This window comes from Pseudophryne corroboree, chromosome 4, assembly GCF_028390025.1.
Source record: "Pseudophryne corroboree isolate aPseCor3 chromosome 4, aPseCor3.hap2, whole genome shotgun sequence".
NCBI lineage: Eukaryota > Metazoa > Chordata > Amphibia > Anura > Myobatrachidae > Pseudophryne > Pseudophryne corroboree.
In genome coordinates, this window is record NC_086447.1 from 403,307,663 (window position 1) to 403,308,353 (window position 691).

The following is a 691-nucleotide window of genomic DNA, read 5'->3' on the forward strand; positions in this document are numbered from 1 at the left end:
ATTAAACTAATCTGATGACACAGGAATTGGTATCTCTGGAGGAATGTTTTAAATTCCAGATATATGGCAATATTATGATTTATCATATTTTTGTGGTATATTTATGGTCTCAATCCTAGAGACCAAAATCACTGTACTGTGTTACTTCTAAAGCAGGAAATCTATTACTACTCCCTGCACTCTCACCTGTGATTATCAATACACATGTGAAAATATTTATCAGGCTGTGATCATTGCACAGACTATTTCATAAGTGGAAGCAGTTACTGCTTAAACTGAGTAATAGTATATACTCCTCCCACTTTTTTGATAAATATTAAGGCTTGTTACCACTGTCTATTTAGACGAGAGGTCAAAGCGCAGCAATTTGCGGTCATACCCCACTGGAGATGCCCAATCTCATCTGATCTTGGAAGCCAAGAAGTGGAGGGCCGGGCCAGTACTCGGATGGGAGACCACCTTGGAACACCCAGGTACTGCAATTTATGGCTGCTTACTTGATCCACTCGCTTGCTAACAGGAAGCAGTATATAAAAACAGGACACCGTCAATTGGACACATGACCTATGATTCAATCCTCTGCAATAAGCTTTCTTTAAAGTTGCTTATGCAGATCAAATGATGGCCATAAGAACTTTTTTGTAACACAAAGATACCACTTTATTGAGTATACCTCAGAATTACATGAATT

General features: G+C 38.5%; 1 pseudogene; it reads left to right on the forward strand.

Annotated features, from left to right (window-relative positions):
- Window positions 1-365: 365 nt before the first annotated feature.
- Window positions 366-485, forward strand: LOC134913422 (5S ribosomal RNA; annotated as a pseudogene).
- Window positions 486-691: the final 206 nt, after the last annotated feature.